Here is a 7822-nt window from a genome sequence, read left to right on the forward strand (position 1 = left end):
TGAATATCACTAATGAAAAGCTGTTTCACTGGAAAGACAGCTAACTTCAGTTTAGAGACACAGTTTCAAAGATCCAGGAGACTGAATCCAATGGAAACTGGAGCCTGTTCTGAATGTAAGATTAGTGCAAGGGGAATAACGTTTTAAAGCACAGCACCTCCGTATAATCCTGTCTCTTATAAAGAATTCTTACTCTGCATGAGGTAAGTGAATATTACTATATGATTGTGATCTACATAAGACAAATAAATAAATCTATTACTAATTTTAAATTTTTTCATGTTTAAAAACAAACCTATTGGTCTATTTTGGATCAAGTTGCCTTTCAATCCTTGCTCATGGAAAGCCCTGAATCATTTGTTGTTTTTTTATTCTTCTTCCTGACAACAGTTTCTTGTCATCTTATTTCCTATTTACATAACTAAAGCCAAACTGGGGCTGTATTATCTGTGACCTTTACTTACACTTTGCTAAGCTTTTAGCCATATTTATTTAAGCTTTTTAAAGATTATTTTGAACTATGAAATGAATTAAAACTTGATGACAGACCTCAGAAATAAGGTCAAGAGTCTGGAAATAAGGTCACCTGTGGATGTGTTTTAAAATGCTGCTGTGGAGAATGAAGAGTTCTTTACATTGACAGGCAGGGTAAAGAGCAACCACAAAGCTGCTTTGTCTACATGGGTTATTTAACTCAGATACTAATAGAAGCTCCAAAATGAAGAAAGCTTCTACCCCTCCCTGTCTAGGTGAATAAAGAGGAAGATGGCTTCACTGGCACAAGATTTTTCCTCAGATATCCTCCAAAGACACTTTGGGAATCACCATAACTTAACATGAACTCAGCACTAGTGAGTAGTTAAACTCACTTAGGCAAGAATAACTTCCATCTAAAAGCCAGGAATTAGCTTGTCAACAGAAATTTTGCTTAAGAGTCTCAGATGTTCATGCTAGTTCTCTGCTCAAGCATCAAGTGGATTATATGGTTCAGCATAGGACCTAGTAGCAGAAGATTTTATGGAGACGATTTTCTGGTGAGAGTGCAATTGCAAGGAGAATATTTGTTGAAGCCCCAGAGGACGACAGCACAAATGAGTTGATCTCTGCAGAGCACTTTCCTATTCAGCTGCTATCAAATTTTGAAATCACTAAATCTAAATGAGATACAGGGAGTATGAGGACTGGGCCTGACATCACTCACTGATGCAATTTTCCTTGCAGGTATATAAAAATTGTAGAATTTTCATACTTGTTGAAACCAAACTGTAAGTGGGATTTGTGGGACAAGAGAGGGGAGATGATGATGTAAAGGATGATTTGCCTGTCATAGAGGTATGTGACTAGTGAAGGATCACTTAACAGCTTCCTGCCAACCTTGTTATGTTCGCTTTTTCTTTTGTTACAGAAGTGTCATGCTTTATATTCAATTCGTATGTCATTTCTTTTGTTTCTCTCCCCTCTTCCTCCCCACTACTTCAATTCTCCCTACTTAAATTTTCAACTTGCACAGTCCAACAATCCAAGTAGTCAAAGTAAGAATTCCCATGCTGGGTCAAATAAAATGTCCATCCACAGCACGTGCTGTCTCTGCCTGACCCCAGTTGCTAACAGTAACAGAACAGCTTAAGCCCTGAAGTATAATGTTGGACATCTTTTCAAAATAAGGACTACAATACTTTCTTACACTGATGAGTACTCCTTCTGCCTACCAATATGTTTCTTTCTTTAAAAAAATGGCTAGTATCTTGATACATGATACTGAATTTGAGTCTTACACATGCAAGGGAAAAGGGTGGGAAAGGGGGGAGAATTTAATCATTCTACACAGACAATCGCTTAATTTATTTCAGTCTTGTTTTGTTCTTGTGTTGCCCTGTCTGCCCTATCAGCACAGTATGCCAGATTTAAGAAAGTCCATTCATGCTTCACTGTCATTTTTCTTTAAACACTATTAAAGCACTGATATTTAGAAATTCCAATTTAGTTAAAGTGTGACATTTGGGTATTTTAAGTATCTATCTTTAGAAATCAGATGCTTAAGCAGAAACATTAAGGTATCAAAGAGTGGCATGAATGTCAATTTTTGGATTACTGGTCTTCATCTGAACTTTTTGACATGTCGGCATTTTACTCGACTCCCTAAAGAATGTGCTTCCTAAGTGATATTACTGTGGAGAACATGACAGAAGCTAATTAACACTAACAGATTAAGTGTTGATTTATCACCAGAAGTGAAACCCGCTATAGGAAGGAAAAGAAAATTATTGGTAAATGTAAATAAATGCTGGTCATTAGCATTTATAATCTTCATTTTCTTGGTACACACAGAAAATACAGAAGGAGGTTTCCACAGAGAGCCTGTATGAAAATATCTGCACCTGTGCTATGGGGGAGAGAGGAAACAGGAGGTAGCAGATGGAGTAGCCACATGGCCTCTTCACCTGCTTTGCTTTTGAATAAGTGCTGTAGTGCACTTATAAGTGCAGTTCTGTAGCCCAAGTCAGAAGGTATGGCAGGTACAGGCTACACAAGAAGCCAGAAGAATATATAGGCTCAAAATAATGAGCACCCAGTCAGCCTCTATAATTGCGAAGAATTTTAGCCGTGCTTTCAGTTCACTGATTGGTATAGCAGCCACAAAGGAAGCTATGTAAGTACCAGATAAACCCTGCTGATGGATGCTGGATTGATGCCTGTAGAGATGCCAACTATGAAATCCTCACTGGGTTGCCTTCTAGACTCACAAAAAGTGAAAAGTCTTGAATTGTTGCAGCCAAATCCTGCCACTAGACATCTAAATTTTGGAGAACAAGGACTGGGGAAATAATCCCATTCTTAGTCTAAAATAGCCATCTACAGTCCTCTGTAGTCAATGAAGAGAGATGGACACTGAAAAAGGTTAATTCATCTCATCCATCTAAGACAGAATGAACAGCTCTCTGGAGGTAGCTATTTCTCTCCACAGAGTAGAGAGTGAGCCTGGATGACTACCTTAGATTAGAGCTGTATCTTTTTGATGACTGAAACAAAATAAGATGAATCTAGGCAAAAATGACTAGAACTTCTAGAAATCCATTTATTTTTCTTTCATCTCAGGTTACCTGCAATCATTAGGAACAGTACAAATGAGTACATTTTCTCTGCTCATTAATTTTAATTCAGTAACATTCCATACTTAGCCTAATATAAATTTTCTTCAAAGATGCCATATTCTGTTCAAGTCTAATAAATTTCTACTAACCCTTCAACTCCGTTAATTTTTAAAATAGATTATTTTAACCCTACATCATAAATTATGCAGTATTTCAGTTTATTTAAAAAGTCTGAACAGTGGTCCAGAGATGTAAAATCTCTGTTCATTAATTCTCTGTCACTTTTCCATTTTATCTTTTTACTGTTAATGGCTATGTAAAAGGCAAATCTATAGGTACTATCATATTGGAGAGCTAGCATTAAGTAATAGTAAATGCATTATTTTAGATCCACAGAAAGACTTTAGCAGCTTGCTTTTCTTTGCTGGAGTAACTTTCAGTTTTAGTTTAGCACATATCCTGCCTGGGCCTGTGCTTCTTGCTTTGACATACAGAGATGTAAAATCCTCCCCCCTAATTTGCACAGGGTAACTTTGGATCCAAAGGCATGTGGATAGGAATCGCTCCATGTTCTTTCTGCTTAATTATCTGTTTTCCTCTCTGGAGCAAATGCAAAGGAAAGATGAAGAATGAGTTGAATCTTTGTTTTGCCTTTAGCAGACCACTCTGCACTGAAACCAGCCAGCAGCACATTAGCAGTCCATGGAGCTGGGCAGGATTTGGATGAAAAGTATTTCAGGAGAACACCTGTGTAGAAGACCAGCAGAACACGTGATGGTGAGGAAACTAATCTTGATCTGGTCAGCAATTAAAAAGAAGCAGTCTATCCCTCAGTTGTTATTTGTTAGCAACAAATGTAAACAAATAAATAAAAGCAGTAATTTTTGCTACTTCTAATGTTTTTGACTGAATGATACCAAATATTATCGTGAATACTACTACTAATTGGACTCTGGGTATCTTTCTAATGACCAAGACTCAAGAATATTCTGCGGACTTTCTAATGACCAAGACCCAAGAATATTCTGCTTATTTATTGCAGTATTTGGACATCCTGAATTCCCAATGAATTTTTTTGTATACCTTGCTCATCTCCAGGAAAAAAAAAAAAATTAACTGTCAAATATATTCCACTCATCAAATCCAGAATTATCAGTAACCTCCTTCTGCTTACGGGGCACACAGTGCCACCTAGGTGGTTACACTGTGGTAACAAACAGTATAAAACCAGGCAAGTTGGAAGAACAGTTTGCCATGTGAGAATAACTTGTTTAACTCCTCTTTGAGAACAAAGGAAAAGGCGGTTGTTTCTCGGCTGTCAAGCCGTAGTTTGTGGTTCTCAGAACCATAATTATTAGCACCTGCAGACCACACAGGAAGGGTGGGCTTGAACGGGTTTGTCCAATGATATTCCACTGTCATTCTACCTCATGCTCATTTAGTCAGGACTAGATTTAGCCAGGACTATTTTCATACCTGATTTGCTGCGTGAGTGAGGGCTGTGGGGGGCTGCTTGTGCCGCAGGACAGCAGAGCATGGGGGAGCCGCTCTGGGACACGCCAGGCTTGGGCTGCGCTCCTGAGGGCCTGCGAACGGGGCGGCTGTTGTGGGGGCAGTTTGAACGGGGGTGGCCGTTGGCGGGGCAGGGTGCCAGGCTGCTGTTTGTGGTCGGTGCTTGCAGAGTGCACAGCAGCTCAGGACTGAACTGGACAAGGCTCAGAGCAACTCAACGAGTCTCGGCCTGTCTGAGCACGGGGGGGTGGATTAAGATGGTTTTGGGGGTCCCTTTCCACCCAAATCACGACTCTGTAGCATTATTGTCACTGAGTGCTGTTAAACAGTCTGTGGTGCTGCTCAGAAATAAAGCGGAGAAAGTGGAGCTAAAGTGTTAACGTGATTTTTGGACACTAGTGCAGGCAAAGCTTGTGGCAGCAGGTGGTGTGGTGGGACGGAGCGTAATAATATACACTTGATCAATATTAATATTAAGATGCAAGTCTGAGGGAGCTTAGTTCACATATTGAGATGCTTAACAGAGTCTTCTTAAGCTTATACCTGAATGTGGACCACTATAGATAGCCAAAGAGACTGGAATCACTACCTTGGCTTTATGTTCACAATGCTTGTCAGTACCGGGTGGCATTTCTGCATGGGCAAGGAATTAGACAAGGAAAAGTAAATGAGAAGCAGTGTGAATGGGAAAGGCAAAGCATAGATAAAAGAAGAAAGTATTTGATGCTTTAAAACAAAATTCAATGCTTTATAATTTGTGTTTTAATATAGTCAAGCATAAATCTATTAATTTGATTATCAGTGGAACTTCTATGCTGTAAATATGGAGTGCTGCTTCACTAGTTAAGATTTGAAAGACATTTCATTGAGTTTAAATGACTCTATTTTTTCTCTTTATTGTTTAGAATTTGCCAAAGATAGTAGAAAGAATTTGTCTTTGGAATAAGGCTCCTGTCTTTTGCTATGTTCAGGGTTCTGCTAGAACCTCTCAGAGGGGTCATGTTCCTGCTAGCTAGCTCACATTTGGGGACTTACCTAGGATGTATATGAACAGAGAGCTGCAAGGCCTTTCACCCACACTTAATTTTTATAACCGAATGCTGCAAATTAGGTCAGGCCCCAGATGCTTTCACAGGGAGCTGTGAGATACACATATGTGAGGTGTGTGAGAGTGCAGAGAAGATTTTTAACTTCCTGTGGGCCACTTCAGCAGTTAAAACATGTTAATACTGGTGTCTTGGTTGGTTAAGATCTCCCCCATAATGCTGGTAAATGCTGCACTAACAGTCTCACTAGCTCAAACCCATTTTTTTCTTTCCCTTTTTTTTTTTTCTGATAGAAACAGAGCAATTGCCCAGAAGTGTTATAACATCATGGTTGATTCTACAGTAGTGTTTATCCAGAAATCACCCTTTCCAGGACTCAGCTGACATCAGTGATGAAGCAGGTGCGCTACACGAGCAAATACACTTTGGCAGGAAGAAGTGTCATTTCAGCTAAAGAAGTTGTGATTCTGCAACAAAATCAGCAATGTTAATTCCAGTTTCAGTGGGGGGAAAATCAACAAGGTTTGTCAAAGCAATGATAATTTTCAGTCCTCTTTAAAGAGTGTTGCAGATGAGAAAAATACCTTATTTCAGTCTGCACTCTGGTTTTATTTAACCAGTGGAATGCCTGCCTTCCTCGTAATGGATTTTAGGACTGAAAAGGCCTTAGCACTCTGACCTGCTCTATTGTATTATTATTCTAAGAATTTTGTGCATTAGAACTGCTGAAAAGCTGGCTTCACCGTCTAGTTTGGTAAGTTCTCAACAGAAGAACAAGAGTAATTCTGTAATTCTAAATCTTTTATGGGTAACTTGTAAAACAGAATGTTTTTATCACAAGGGAGACTTGGTAATGATAACTACATAACCTACTGAATGTGTCTTCATTTAGCCCTGACTTCAGAATGGAAGAGTTTTAATTGTTCCTTCAGTCCTGCTTGTCAACAATTGGCACAAATTTCACAGATTTCCATTATTGCTAATTAGAATTAATTTACTTTGTAATATGTGGCAATTTTGTCACAATGTGTCAAATTTAAATTTTCCAGAGTTTTGCAGAGTTGTCAGAATGGAAAATTTGAAACTATGTGACCTCAAAAGTTCAACAATTATTTGATGCCAGCAAATGTCTATTCTAAATGGCATCTGTTTCCCTTTGAGATTAAAATGGAAGTATCACTTCCAAGAATACTTTTTATTTTTATTTCCCATTCCATCCTTGCATAAAAGTCTGAAGAAACATAGAAGTAAATCAGATGAAATTTAGATGTGCTTGTGCTTGCATAATTATATAATTAAGTCTGACAATTTTGCATGTTTCCCATTGCTGTATTAACTCAGCTTTGTGTCACTAGAAATGGATTAAATTAGATTAAATCAATAGTCTGCCTTTCATTTTGATGTATTGGAGACACAAAACACAAAACAATGAGCTTACAGTGATTCCATTAAAAAGGTAGTTCCATTCTGATGGGTCTGCAGTAGCAATTGACTCAGAGTTAAGTCTTTCAAATATGCTCAAATCCCTTACCAGTGGAAATGAAGAGTAGAGTGCTCTTGCATGGCTAAAAGGCAATTTTAAGTGTTTTAAAAATGGAAGATATTAATGAATGAATATTCAGTTGGGACAACATTTAAATACCCAAGTGCTCCTGACATGCATTAAAAACATGGCTCTTCACAGTTCATTACTTGATTCAACTAAATTACCTATAAAATATTTTAATTAATTTCCAAAGGCGTTGCCAATGCTATTTCTTATTCCCTGTACAAATACTCATCTATCCTGATTGTTCTTAAATCTGTGAATAAATAGACATACCTTTAATCCTGCATGAATAGCTGAATTTCAGATCCTCTTTTCTGAAGAATGGCTCAAGACAATGAAATCCTACTACTAATTAAAGTTACCATACAATTAAAATTAGGAAGAAATTAATACACATTTTATAAAGTGATGATGTTCCCTCCATAGACAAACTTGTCTCAGGATCTATTCATATAGCTGCTCCGGAAGCTTCTTAGATAGAATTACCTAGTGCCAAGAACTGCAGAAAAGCAAGCCTCCCTTTTGAAAACAATGAATGTGATGTTACAATTGTTTGTAGCACCGTGTAACTAAACCCAGACTATCAAAGGTATCAGGTGACAGAGCTCAAATTTTTTATTGCC

This window comes from Balearica regulorum, chromosome 4 (genome assembly GCF_011004875.1).
Source record: "Balearica regulorum gibbericeps isolate bBalReg1 chromosome 4, bBalReg1.pri, whole genome shotgun sequence".
Lineage (NCBI taxonomy): Eukaryota > Metazoa > Chordata > Aves > Gruiformes > Gruidae > Balearica > Balearica regulorum.